At 41.2% G+C, this 14384-nt stretch overlaps 1 pseudogene; it reads left to right on the forward strand.

The window, feature by feature from the left end:
• The window catches only part of LOC110124642 (bile acid-CoA:amino acid N-acyltransferase-like), a 33318-nt pseudogene extending 25933 nt beyond the window's left edge, over positions 1-7385 (forward strand).
• The last annotated feature ends 6999 nt before the right edge of the window (positions 7386-14384 follow it).

Raw genomic sequence — 14384 nt, forward strand, 5'->3', positions numbered from 1 at the left:
ACAGGATCCAGCTGCTGGCTAGAATACCCTAAGGGTCAGTGGTGGTCCTTGTGTTTTGGGGTGAGTACCCCAAGGGCATCTCCTTCCTTTTCAAAAAAGGTAAAAGGGAGTCTGATCATTGGAATGCCCCAGGGCAGGTGAGTTCATCAAGCTCTCCTTTAAGGCCTTACAAGCTATGTCTTCTGGTTTTTCCTCTTAAATTGGGCTGGGGTTGTTATTCTTGAATAAAACACAAAGAGATTTGGCCATAAGAGAGAAATTTGGAATCTAACTTCAGCATAACTATCGCAAGAAACTGTCACAGTGGTGTTTAGTTTTGGGTTTGGGGAAACTCTGGACACTATAAAGTCTATCTGGATCTAGGTGTAGTCCCTGTTCTCATATCAGATGCCCTAAATATACACCTGGGTTTGGACAAACTGCCATTTTCCTTTGAAATTTTGGTGGCTTTATGTCCCTTTGAAGCTAATACTTCAGCAAGTGTATGCTGTCTTTCTTTGAGGAGGCTTGAGAAGAAGAGCAAAGAAGCAAATCATCCACATATTCTGTCATCCAGACCAGCCTTCAGAAATTGAGAAATAAGGACTCTTAGTAAAACCTGAGGCATTAGTGTTCAGGTTAATTCTTTTTCTTTCCAAATAAAGGCAAAAGTTAATGGGTGGCTTCATCAACTGGAGTACTAGAGAATGCAGTGCATAAATCAGTTATGGTAAAGAGTTTACTTAGTGACAGTGGATATTAGTAACATATAAGAGTTAGGAACAACAGGGCATCGAGGGATGTATTGTTGCTACCTGGAGATTCTGGGTGAACATCCATCCTGGGGTCCTAGGTTTTCTCACAGGTCAAGTAGAAATATTAGAAAGACTAGTACAAGGGATAATGAGGTCTTGAGACTTGCAGTCTTCTATTAAGGGCTTCTTTACTTAAAAGGTATTGATTAATTCCAGAAAAAGGTTTTGAGGGACCTATCTGAATCAGGATGGGAGGTGTGCTGTGAACTTTGCCCGTGTCAGTTACAGAATTTTGTCCATAGGAAAGTGGTAGCTAATTCAATAGAACAAATAATCAGTGTTTTGAGAATCAGCTCTAGGACTCAGAGCTGAAGCAATGAAAAGATGTCCAAGGGTCATTTAATTTATGTGATTGGTTACTTTGATGACTACTGTCAAATGCTAGAATAATTTTCCCTTTTTGGGATAAAGAAATTCTGGCATGATGCTTATCTAGGAAGTCTCGACCTAATAAATGGCTAAGGGCAGAGGAGCTAAGGAGAAAAGAGTGTGTAACTCTCAAAGGGCCTAAACAAAAGGGAATAGGTTCAGAGACAGGAAGCTCTTTGGGGTTCACTAGAGATCCCATATGTGAATTGTTTTAGTACTCCGAGGCAGGGGCTGCTTTATAGTAGTGGTGCTGAGCACCAAGATTGTGGTTCTGGTGTTACTTAGAACAGGAAGAGACCCATCCCCAGTCTGAGGAAATGTTTCTCCCATTCTATTAAGAGGGAAGGTGGGAAAGAGCCCCTGTAGTCCCCCCCAAACCGTATTATTGAGAACTGGGAGAACGTTGGAAAGACTGGCTAGAGGGCAGAAGGTGTTTAAAACTAAGAGGGTTTTGGTTTTCACTTAGGGACTGTCATTTGCTGGACGTCTTTCATTTTGGTGACTCATTTAGAGTGTGAGAGAGTTTGCCAGATTAACTAAACTCTGGAATGGAAAATTCTAGTCTCCCATTCCATCTTGGTTCTTTTTACTAGGAAGGAAATATTCTGGTTTAGTCCATTAATAAACATAGAGTTAAAGCTATCTGGGTGGAATCAACCTCTAAAAGCTCAGAATTTTCTTTTAAAATAATCTGAAGTTAATTGTAATAGTCATGGAGCAGATTCATCAGGTTTTCATGTAAAAAGTCTGAATTTTGTTCCAATCAACAGGCTTTGAAAAAGTCACCTAGCAATTGCCCAGGTTAGATCATATAAGTTAGTAGGTTGGTCTCTGTGTTGTAATCTTAGGTGTTGATGGAAATAATCAATAAACTACTTGTAATAGGAATAGAAAAGAGTTTTGTTTGAGCCAAACTGAGGACTATAACCCAGGAGACAGCCTGTCAGATTACTCTGAGAAACTGCTTGCTTGAAAAATGGTTTTTAGTATAGTTATATACTTTATCAGAACAAAGAACATACATCAAACATGACAGGGGGATATTCCTTCAAGTTTCCAAAATAGACAAATTTAGTATATAGAGAGTGAGACAGTAGGACCTGGTGTCTGGGAAGGGAAACATCTTCCAGGCAGTGTTAATATGGATGTCATAAGAAGGGAGTTTTTCCCCTTATCTTCAAAACAGATATTCTTTACCTTGATGGTTAAAGCAGATGTGCTGTGTGTGTATAACAAGCTGTTCTAGTTCACACAAAGTTCAGGCTGCTGTGTATAAGCCAAAATTACTTCCCTATGCCTCAGTGTGTGAAAATTGTCTCCAACAGGGGGAAATTTCAGGATTTTCCCATTTGGGGTTTTTTTATCTAATCCTGGGTTTGACCTTTACTGACAAGCATATGAAAGTAGTAGGTGTAAGTTAGAAAAACAAGGTTGATAAGTTTGAATAACAATGTTAAATTTTTCACAAAATTTGTGAGGATCTTCGGTTATTTGGGGAAAATCTTTGACTATGGCTCACAGTTCAGCTTTAGTTCAGGAAATATAAATAAAGGTTCTGCATCCTCAGAAGGCTTAGTTTTAAAGGGACTAGCTTTGATAAAAGACTCCCTTCTTACAACGTCCATATTAACACTCCCTGGAAGATGTTTCCCTTCCCAGACACCAGGTCCTTGAACAGCAAGGAGATCAACCATTCAATCCTAAAGGAAATCAGCCCTGAATATTCATTGGACAGACTGATGCTGAAGCTGAAACTCCAATACTTTGGCCTCCTGATGCGAAGAACTGTCTCATTTGAAAAGACCCTGATGCTGGGAAAAACTGAAGGCAGGAGAAGGGGACGACAGAGGATGAGATGGTTGGATGGCTTCACCAACTTGATGGACATGAGTTTGAGCAAGCTCCGGGAGTCGGTGATGGACAGGAAGGCCTGGCATGCTGCAATCCATGGGGTCGTAGACACAACTGAGTGACTGAACTGAACTGAGCTTTAAAATAAGTTTAGAGGGAAAAGGTGGGTAGGGTTTCAGGCAAAAAGAAAATTAAATGAGAGAATTAGTATAAAAAAATTGAGGGTATAGAGGCAATGTAGGTGGCATCAAAGGAAAGAAGGAAGGCGGTGCCTAGGGCAGAGCCTGGGAGGTGAGGGAGGAAGACAAGATGGCATCAGAGGCAGCTTCTGTGCATGCTACATGACTTTAGCCAAGTCCGACTCTTTGTGACCCTATGGGCTATAGCCTGACACACTCCTCTGTCCATGGGATTCTCCAGGCAGGAATACTGGAGAGGATTGCTGTGCCCTCCTACAGGGGGTCTTACCGTCCCAGGGATCGAACCTGCGTGTTGACATCTCCTGCATTGGCAGGTGGGTTCTTTACCACTAGCACCACCTGGGAAGCCCCCATCAGAGTCAGAGCCTGAGACAAAGAAGCCAATGAAGAACCTGAGGTCTCAGGCATCATTTTATCCTTTTAAAATAGTTCATTTGCCTCGGTTAATCTTAAAATCTTATTTTGCAGAAAGGCAGTTTTAGACTTCTGATAATGTTGGGAAGTCTCTGTGAATGAAAAATTAATCAACAGTTGATCTTCAGGAGAAACAGAAAATTTTACTGAAGCCAACCTGAGGATTATAACCCAGCAGACAGTATTTCTGAGACTGTTCTTCTTGTTTAGAAGTCAAAGGCCCAGTTACATACGTTTTTGAAACAAAAGATCATACATCAAAGTGGCACTTTGATGTTTTATATAAAATTCATCAGAGATACACAGTCCAGACAAGCACTATACACAGCCAGCAATGGGTCATCACGATCTCTTCTAGGACTAGGAAAGGAATGTTATCTTTTAAGGAGTAACATTACTGGTCTATGAAGAAGGGAAAAGGTTAATTTTTACAGTCAAGTGGGCATTCCTGCCTTGGGACGGTCTGGTTAATGGATAATGCAGATGCCAACTGCACATAGGGAGGGCCCAGCTCTGACAGGGAGTATGTTATGCTTTAATTTTCTTGTCTGGATGCAATATCTAAAATTTATGCCATCGTCCCCAAATACCAATCAAAATAGGCATTTCATTCAGTTCTGAAGATTTTTGCGCTATTGTATTCCAGTTTGGTTTTTTTTTTTTTCCCATTTATTTTTATTAGTTGGAGGCTAATTACTTTACATCATTACAGTAGTTTTTGTCATACATTGAAATGAATTAGCCATGGATCTACATGTGTTCCCCATCCCGGTCCCCCCTCCCACCTCCCTCTCCACCCGATCCCTCTGGGTCTTCCCAGTGCACCAGGCCCGAGCACTTGTCTCATGCACCCAACCTGGGCTGCCAGTTTGGTTTTAAGAAAATTAAATTTAGGAATTTCAAAGGTTACACATAACGGCCATTGATATTCTGAATTGCCTTTGGTTACGTCAGTCCATTAGCATGAGGAAAAATAAAGATTTTAAACGTAAAATTGCCTGGAATCGCCTGGTGCGCTGGGAAGACCCAGAGGGATCGGGTGGAGAGGGAGGTGGGAGGGGGGACTGGGATGAGGAATACATGTAAATCCATGGCTAATTCATATCAGTGTATAACAAAAACTACTGTAATGATGTAAAGTAATTAGCCTCCAACTAATAAAAATTAAAAAAAAAAAAAATTGCCTGGAATCTCAGTGTGTGTGTGTGGAGGGGGGTGGTGTGCCCTCAAGATATATAGATAACTAGGATACCATTTCTCAGAGACTTTTTCTCTAGAGTAAAAGAATAGTTTTCCAACAGCTTAAACAATTTATATCTTAAACAGCTCAGTTTTAACAGCTCGCAGCTCAAACCGTCTGTAGGCCTAATACCCGCCAGTCCTGAGGGAACAGCTTGGTCCTGGAGGAGCCAGGCCGAAGGCTTCTCAGCTAATTCCTGTGAAACCGCGCCCATTCCAAAGGTACAGGCTGCTGGTTCAGTTCCGGTGAACTGACTGCTTCAGTGAAACAGCCCCTGTACCTGAAGGAACTGGGCTGATAGCTTCTCAGCCAATTCAGTTGAAGCAGTCTGATCTCAGAATAAGACTGAACTGCCAAAAGAGTACTTGCATACAGAGCAAGGCTTTAACCAGAAAGAGTGAAACCTAAAAACAGATCCCGAATACAACCTGGAGAGCTTCAAGTACCAACAGGGTCAACTGAAAGAAAGAAAAGAAAAGCACAACCTGAAAGCTGAGAATTATGTTTTATTTGGTGGACAAACCGAGGACTTTTAAGCCGAGGGAGCAGCTTCTCAGATAGCTCTGAGGGACTGCTCTCTAGAGGTAAGGGAGAAGCCAGGATATGTAAGAGTTTCTCAACAAAAACCAGGTTTTTGCAAGCCAGGTTTTACTGATCAAAAGATTACTATTTATTAAAGAAAACCAGTCATCGCAAATTAATGAATTTGTACTTTTCTACATGCTGCTGCTGCTGCTGCTGCTGAGTCGCTTCCGTCGTGTCTGACTCTGTGCGACCCCATAGACGGCAGCCCCCCAGGCTCGGCCGTCCCTGGGATTCTCCAGGCAAGAACACTGGAGTGGGTTGCCATTTCCTCCTCCAATGCATGAAAGTGAAAGTGAAGTCAAAGAATCTGGGTTCACTGAAATAATTCCTTTGATATACACATCAGCTGTCTAGGATCAGCATCCTGTTTGCTTCCATCCTGAGTTCCCTCGGGGCTGTCTGTTGGAGGAGGGGCTGTAGTGGCTGATGGGTTGATGGCCACCACATCCTTTTTCTACTGATGTGGCAGACAGCATTCTTAGTCCACAGACTACAAAGGCTTGAATCAGGAGAAAGATGTGCAGGGTCAGTGAGAAAAGGAATGAGCAATAAAGGGCTCAGTTGTGGATACCTCACTTCTTTGCTCATTAGCCCTAGAGTCTTTGGGGGTTTCCTCTGGTCCTTGTGGTGGTGGATTAGTTGCTAAGTCATGTCCCTATGGACTGTAGCCTGTCAGGCTACTCTGTCCATGGGATTTCCCAGATTGCCATTTACTTCTCCAGGAGATCTTTCTGACCCAGAGATAGAACCCAGGTCTTTTGCATTGCAGGCAGATTCTTTACCACTGAGCCACGGGGAAGCTCTCTGGTCTTTGTATGGGCTACCAAATGTTGACCTAAAACAAGTAGGATGCCAGATGCTCTTCCAGCAAAGATGAGGTTATTCAGGATCAGCAGAAATTGCAAGTTGGGGTCTGGAACCATGGTGAACCACATGCAAGTCCCTGACAGCAAGGGAAGGATTTCCTGGAGGGGAAAAGGAAGATGGGAGGGCTTACAGTGAGCCAAGAACCCAAGACTTTTCATTGACTGAGTCCTTGCTGGAAAGAAGAGGAGCCTTTCTATTTGTTGGGTTTGCCATCGTTGCAGAAATGAGAGCTCCCCCTACTGGTCTCCGGGTTGTATTAATATTTACTTGAGGTTTCTGTATTAATTTTTTACAGGTCCTTGGGCCAGGCATTGGGGTAGTCTCCATATGAAAGGAGCAGAGATTGGCCTTTCCATGGCTATTCACCTAAAATAAGTCACAGCCACTGTGCTTATTAATGAGTCCAACTTTGCTCTTGACATTCCAGATACATCATGATCAGATAAATCAGCCCTTGCCAGTCTCTCCTCCTCTCCTATCCATCAGTGCCTTAGGATTAGTAAGGTTATAGCACATATTTGAGGAAACTAGAGCTGAAGCCAGTGAGACTTCTTTTCTCCCCATTGAAAAGACCCAGGGACATTTTCTCTTCATCGTGAGAGAAAAAGATAAGAATGTCAGTAGGAAAACATATGCAGAGCAAGCACAGAACAGCTGAGGAGACGTGGGAGGAACAACTGGACTCTGCTGTCTTACTTTGGAGTGGGCCACCTGATACAGCCTCCCCCCACCCCCCTGTGCTATGCCTCCAGGAGCTCTAATCTCCACTTCTCCATGCACCGAGGAGGCAATGCCTTTTCCCACACGCAGCTGGACATGAACATTCTTGGAAGGAAATCCAGAAGTTTCTCAGGAAACACCTTATTCCGGTTGTGACCAGTCATCTCTGAGAAGAGCAAATATTCCTAGAAATAGAGAAGGAATAGGATGCTTTACCAGACCTTCACTTGATTTTCATGGAACAATAGAACCAGGTGCCGACAAATGGATTGCTTAAAACCCAAATTAATATGCTTTTTAACACAACATTGTAAATCAACTATACTTGAATAAAATAAATTTTAAAATATACTTAGTTTTCTCATATTTGAAGATATGCTCATGGGACTTCCCTAGTGGTCCAGTGACTAACACTCCATGCTCCCAAAGCAAGGTGCCTGCATTCATTCCCTGGTCAGGGAACTAGATCCCATATGCTGCAACTAAGTTTGCATGCTGCAAGTAGAAAGATCGTACATGCCACAGTGAAAACTGAAGATCCCACATGCTGTAACTAAGTTCCAGAGCTTCCAAATAAATAAATAAGTATTTTAAGAAAGAAAGAAAAAATATGCTCATGGTTACTTTGTTGGTTTGGAAAACTAGACGTGAGTAAAAAAATATATTAAGACAATATGGAAGCAGTTATAGAGGTAACATTGAATCAGCCTATAATCAATAATTTAACAAAAGCTAGCTAAAGAAAATATTTTTATGTGTCTAAAGATGTATAGCATTTTTCAAGAGGAGCAATCTAAGATTCACAGAATTTCAGTTTCGGAAAGTAGTTTTGATGGTTATGATGGTGTGGATTATGTGCTTCCAGATTGGGGGCCAGCATAGAAGGGGGCAACAGAGGATGACATCATTGGATGGCATCACTGAATCAATGAACATGAGTTTAAGCAGACTCCAGGAGAGATAGTGAAGGACAGGGAAGCCTGGTGTGCTGCAGTTCATGGGGTTGCAGAATTGGACATGACTTAGCAACTGAACAACAATAAGACTCTTTCTAGCAAAGTACTAGGTAGTAAATATTTTTGACTCTGTAGTCCATAAGGTCTCTGTCACTATTATTCAGTCCTGCTGCTATAGCACAAAAGCAGCCTTAGATAGGATGCAATGAATGATTGTATCCACGCTCCAACTAAGTTTTATTTGTGAACACTGAAATTCGGATTTCATATAATTTTTACATGATGGATAATCAAGGTGAAGCGGCATCAGTAGGAAAGTATTCTGAATCATTTTTTAGGTTTGATGGGGAGCCAATATAGAATAATAAAAGTAACATGAGGACACTTCAGTTTTATCTGCCTAACCTCTTTATTTTCTTGGCTTTTGATACCTTCTGTTTAGAGTAAAAACATGCCATTCAGTATGAGTGGGGCTGTTAGCCTCCTTCCTCTTTCACTCATAGAAGTTTTCACATTTCCCAGACCTGGCCAGTCAGAGTACCTCTCTAGGAACTTTCCTCGTGGTCCTGTGGTTGAGACTCTATGCTTTTACTTCAGAAGATGCAGGTTCGCTCCCTGGTGAGGAACTAAGATCTAACCCCAATTCTAACATTAAATAAGATCAAACATTTTTTTTTTTTTGTGGGTTCTTTTTGGGGATCAAGTATTATGTCAATTTTGTACTTATTTCATAAAAAGAATACAAAAGTTTTCCTTCTTGCCTACAGTAGTTTACTTAGGACAGAAATTATCTCTTTTTAAAATCTAGTTGCTCTATCCTGGGTATTACATTTTTCCTGGTAATTTTTTAAATATGTCCTGGATTTTTATTAATATTTAGTATATTGCATCTTGTCTATATTATAGGAGATATTTTCAATCCAAACAAGTTCTTCATGTATATGTATGTGTGTGTATATAAATATAAAGGGTTTCCCTGGTGGCTCAGTTGGCAAAGAGTTCTCCTGCAATGCGGGAGACCTAGGATCAATCCCTGGGTTGAGAAGTTCCTGTGGAAAAGAGAATGGCTCCCCACTCCAGTATTCTGGCCTGGAGAATTCCTATAGTTCATGTGGTCGCAAACAGTCGGACATGACTGAGTGACTTTCACTTCTACTTTCATATGTGTATATATATATATATACACATATATATTTGGCATTTTACATATCAGAGAACTAGAAACATTTAAGACTAAATTAAACTATATGATAAAATCTAAAAAATACAGTAAAACAAAAAAATCCCTCCAATTCTGACATATTAATGTTGCTAGAGTTAAAACAGAAGTTAATTCCATATTAATTTTATTTAATTTTTTAAATTATATGAATAAAACTTTATAGAAGATCCTGGCTTTTTTCTTATTGTGGAAAATAGATAAACATAAAATTTGCCATTTTAAGCATTTTTAGATGAATATATGCTGAATTATACAGTGGCTTTAAGCACTTTCACCCTGTTGTGCTGCCATCAGCACTATCCATCTCCAGACCTGCAATACCTCAGTCTCTGGTCCACTGCATGGATCATAGCCATGTGGTGGTGAAGGGGCTTGTATAACTCATGGAAGCTATGAGTCATGCCATGTAGAGCCAACCAAGACAGATGGGTCATAGTGGAGAGTTCTGAAAAAATGTGGTCCAGTGAAGGAGGGAATGGCAAACCACTCCAGGATTCTTGCCTCAAGAACCCCATAAACAATATGAAAAGGCAAAAAGATATGATACCGGAAGATGAGCCCCCAAAGTCAGAAGGTGTCCAATAAACTACTGGGAACAGCGCAGGGCAACTACTAATAGCTCCAGAAAGAATGAAGTGGTTGGGCTAAAATGGAAAGAATGCTCAGTTCTGGATGTGTCTGGTGGTGAAAGGAAAGTACCATGTTGTAAAGAACAATATTGCACAGGAACCTGGAATGTTAGGTTCATGAGTCAGTGTAAACTGGACATGGTCAAGCAGATGGCATGATTGAACACTGATATCTTAGGAATCAGTGAACTAAAATGGATGAATTTAATTCAGATGACCATTATATCTACTGCTGTGGGCAAGAATTCCTTAGAAGAAATGTTCAGTTCAGTTCAGTTTAGTCGCCCAGTTATGTCCGATCACCAACTCCCAGAGCTTACTCAAACTCATGTCCATAGAGTCAGTGATGCCATCCAACCATCTCATCCTCTGTTGTCCCCTTTTCCTCCTGCCTTTGATTATTCCCAGTATCAGCGTCTTTTCCAATGAGTCAGCTCTTCACATCAGGTGGCCAAAGTATTGGAGTTTCAGCTTCAGCATCAGTCCTTCCAATGAATATTCCTTTAGGATGGACTGGTTGGATCTCCTTGCAGTCCAAGGGACTCTTGAGTCTTCTCCAACACCACAGTACAAAAGCATCAATTCTTCAGTGCTCACCTTTCTTTATAGTCCAACTCTCACATCCATACACGACTACTGGAAAAACCAAAACTTTGACTAGACAGACCTTTGTTGGGTAGCCCTTATAATCAACAAGTGTCCAAAATGCAGTACCTGGGTACAACCTCAAAAACGACAGAATGATCTCAGTTTGTTTCCAGGCAAACCATTCATCATCACAGTAATACATGTCTATGCCCCAACTGATGCCAAAGAAGCTGAACCTGAGTGGTTCAATGAAGACCTATAATACCTTGTAGAACTAACATTAAAAAAAAAGTCATTTTCCTTGTAGGGGATTGGAATGCAAAAGTAGAAAGTTAGGGGGTACCTGGAATAACAGGTAAGTTTGGCTGTGCTTATAAAATGAAGCAGGGCAAAGGATAACAGAGTTTTGTCAAGAGAATGCACAGGTCATAGGAAACACCCTCTTCCAAAAACACAAGAAATGAGTCTACATATAGATATCACCAAATGGTCAATATTGAAATCAGATTGATTATATTCTTTGCAGCTGAAGATGGAGAAACTCTATACAGTCAGCAAAAATAAGATCTGGAGCTGACTGTGGCTCAAATTATGAGCTCCTTATTGCAAAATTCAGGCTTAAATTGAAGAAAGTAGGGAAAAATCACTAGGCTATTCAGCTGTGACCTAACTCAAATCCCTTATGATTATATGGTGAAGGTGACAAATAGATTCAAGGGATTAGATCTGGTAGACAGAGCACCTGAAGAACTATGGATGGAGGTCCATAACATTGCACAGGAGGCAGTGACAAAAACCATCCCAAAGAAAAAGAAATGCAAGAGGGCTAAGTGGTTGTCTGAAGAGGCCTTACAAGTAGCTGAGGAAAGTAGAGAAGCAAAAGACAAGGGAAAAATATACTCGACTGAATACAGAGTTCCAGAGAATAGCAAGGAGAGATAAAAGAAGGTTTCTTAATGAACAATGCAAAGAAATAGAGGAAAACAATAGAATGTGAAAGACTAGAGATCTCTTCAAGAAAACTGGAGATATCAAGGGAATATTTCATGCAAGTATGGGCAGTATAAAGGACAGAAACAGCAAAGACCTTAACAGAAGCAGAAGATATTAAGAAGAGGTGGCAAGAATACACAGAAGAACTAAACAAAAAGGTCTTAATGATCTGGATGATAACCATGATGGTGTGGTCACTCACATAGAGCCAGACATCCTGGAATGTGAAGTCAAGTGGGCCTTAGGAAGCATCACTATGAATGAAGCTAGTAGAGGTGATAGAGTTCCAGCTGAGCTATTTTAAATCCTAAAAAATGATGTTTTTCAAGTGCTGCACTCAATATGCCAGCAAATTTGGAAAACTCAGCAGTGGCACAGGACTTGAAAAGGTGTTTTCATTCCAATCCCAAAGAAGGGCAGTGCCAAATGAATGTTCAAACTAGCATACAATTACACTCATTTCACATGCCAGCAAGGTTATATTCAAAATCCTTCAAGCTAGGCTTCAGCAGTACACGAACTAAGAACTTCCAAATGTACAGCCTGGCTTTAAAAAGGCAGAAGAAGCAGAGATCAAATTGCCAACATTCATTGGAACATAGAGAAAGCAAGGAAATTCCAGAAAAATATCTACTTCTGCTTCATTGACTACACTAAAGCCCTTGACTGTGTGGTCACAACAAACTGTGGAAAATTCTTAAAGAGATGGAAGTACCAGATCAACTTACTTGCCTCATGAGAAACCTGTATGCAGGTCAATAGAACTGGTCATGAAACAGTCGACTGGTTCAAAATTTGGAAAGGAGTATGTCAAGTATGTCATCCTGCTTATTTAACTTATATGCAGAGTACATCAGGCAAAATGACAGACTAGGTGAATCACAAGCTGGAATCAAGATTGCTGGGAGAAATATAAACAACTTAGATACGCAGATGAAACCACTATAATGGCAGGAAGTGAAGGGGAACTAAAGAGCCTCTTGATATGGGTTTGAAAGTGGTGAGTGAAAAAACTGGCTTAAAACTCAACATTCAAAAAACTAAGATCATGGCAATTGCTCCCATCACTTCATGGCAAATAGATGGGAAAAAGTGGAGGCAGTGACATATTTTATTTTCTTTGGCTACAAAATCACTGTGGATGGTGACTGCAGCCATGAAATTAGAAGATGCTTGCTCCTTGGAAGGAAAGCTATGACCAACCTAGACAGCATATTAAAAAGTAGAGGCATCATTTTGCTGACAAAAGTCCATATAGTCAGAGCTAAGATTTTTCCAGTAGTCATGTATGGATGTGAGAATTGGACCATAAAGAAAGCTGAGAACTGAAGAATTGATGCTTTTGAACTGTTGTGTTGAAGAAGACCCTTGAGAGTCCCTTGGACTACAAAGAGGTCAAAGCAGTCAATCCTAAAGGAAATCAGCCCTGAATATTCATTGGAAGGACTGATGCCAAAGCTCCAATACTTTGGCCACCTAGTGCAAAGAGCTGACTCCTTAGAAAAGACCCTGATATTGGAAAAGATTGAAGGTCAAAGTAGTTGGGGGCAGCAGAGGATGAGATGGTTAGATGGCATTACCAACCCAATGGACATGAATCTGAGCAAACTCTGGGAGATAGTGAAGGACAGGGGAGCCTGGCATGGGGCAGTCCATGGGGTCTCAAAGAGTCGGATTCGAACTGGTGACTGAACAACAACAAGAACAACTGGAGCCCTGTTTGTTATGGTTTTCTTATTTATTTATTTATTCTTCGCCATACTCCAAGGCATGTGGGATTGTCATTCCCTGACCAGGGATCAAACCAGCACACCCTACATTGGAAGGCTGAGCCTTAGCCACTGGACCACTGGGGAAGTCTTTGTGCTTCTCTTGGAGTCTGAGTAAAAACAGCACTCTATTTCTATGTGTTTCTCCTCAGTCAACCCCCATCCTTGGATCTAGTCCTGGGACTTAGTCACTCAGCTGGGAGCTTTGCTATCCTACCAAGGTACCTCTCATCCAGTGTAAGAGCTGTGTGCCAAAACAGCCTCCTCTTGTTCCAGATGTCCAGTTTGCTCATGATTCCCAATATTGACCCCTTCTCCTCAAGGCTTACATTTCACTTTCAGTATATTTTATCGTACCATTCACATTTCACAAGTTAGAAAGCTGAAGTCCAAGGAAAGGTCAGTAAGTTGTCTGAGGTCAATCACAACAACAGATGTAAAGGAATCAGGGTTCCAATCATGGTCTGTGATTCCAGAGGCTAGCTGCACTTCACTGGCTGCAAGAGATGCAAAAATGAGAAGATGTGGTACCCTCCCTCAGGGAACTCACAACCTGGAGGCACAGTCTGCAGTTTGGTTCATTTGTACATTTTGACAATAGACATTGACTAATAGGATTAACAGTGGAACAGATATCAGGGATTCTTGTCCTGAGGAGGCATTTTTGCATGGACAGGGCTTCAGCCCCGCCTTGGGAGGGTGGTTTGCAAACTATTTTATTATTTTTTTTTTCCTTTTTTTATTTTTTTTTCCATTTATTTTTATTAGTTGGAGGCTAATTGCTTTACATCATTACAGTAGTTTTTGTCATACACTGAAATTAATTAGCCATGGATTTACATGTATTCCCCATCCCAGTCCCCCCTCCCACCTCCCTCTCCACCCGATCCCTCTGGGTCTTCCCAGTGCACCAGGCCTGAAGAATCTGTTGTTTTAGAACCTATGTTTTAGAATCTGTTGTTAAAAGTACAGATCCCAGAAACTTAACCAAAATCCATCAAGTCAGAATCTCCACGTAAAGGGCCCTGAGTCTGTGTTTAACTGACTCTCCAGATGAGTCTGAAAACCACACCACTCTGAAGATGGATGTTTGGGACTCATCATCTCCAAAACCAACAAAAACGTGCTGCCTAAGAGACTACTGACTTAGGGGAGGAGATAGGGAAGGAATTGAAGCAAAGGAGGAG

Source organism: Odocoileus virginianus, chromosome 31, assembly GCF_023699985.2.
Source record: "Odocoileus virginianus isolate 20LAN1187 ecotype Illinois chromosome 31, Ovbor_1.2, whole genome shotgun sequence".
NCBI lineage: Eukaryota > Metazoa > Chordata > Mammalia > Artiodactyla > Cervidae > Odocoileus > Odocoileus virginianus.